This window comes from Triticum dicoccoides, chromosome 7A, assembly GCF_002162155.2.
Source record: "Triticum dicoccoides isolate Atlit2015 ecotype Zavitan chromosome 7A, WEW_v2.0, whole genome shotgun sequence".
NCBI classification, from domain to species: Eukaryota; Viridiplantae; Streptophyta; class Magnoliopsida; order Poales; family Poaceae; genus Triticum; species Triticum dicoccoides.
In genome coordinates, this window is record NC_041392.1 from 7,770,347 (window position 1) to 7,771,053 (window position 707).

Consider the following 707-nt stretch of genomic DNA (forward strand, 5'->3'; position numbering starts at 1 on the left):
CCCCCTCCTGAAATTTACACCTGTAGGCATTGATTGCTTTCAATTATAATAGTAATGATACAGAGATGAAAGGCATACAAGCAATAGAAAATAAGGAAGGTAAAAGCGGTTGTATTGTTGCATACCATCCTCGCCGAAACTACCAAGCACCCACGACCTTCACCGTCGCCGGAGAAGGCGAGCACCGGAAATTGTTACATATGGTGACGCTTGAAGAAATCCCTAGTCAGGAGGCCTTAATGAACTGCGATAGCCACCAAGCCCAAAAGGCTGGATCTCGCCCGATAAGGAGCATCGGCCGGAGGTGCCCTCCGAGCCTCTTCAACGCTGGATCCGGGGCCAACGCCAACCCGCCCATCAACAGGTAGCCGGATCCTCCACCGTCTCTTTCGCATATCTGCAACAGTCCTCACCGCCCCACTCGAAGAGCAGCCAATCAACGCCCATCACACCAAGACGTAACGCTTGATCGAAGCCGCTCGAACAACTTGTACTTCACAAGCATCTCAGCGATGCCAGCAACATCACCAAAGAGCAGGAGCTCGGGCTAAAAGACCATTATTCCTATGAGCACCATCAGCGTCAGCATCAGCCCCGCCATGACACCGACAAAGAAAACTCGTAAAGCCTAGAAGCTCTTGGACTACTGCATACGCCTGAATAAGAAACCGAGGCTCCCCTCACCCTCGCGTTGCCAAGATAGCGAT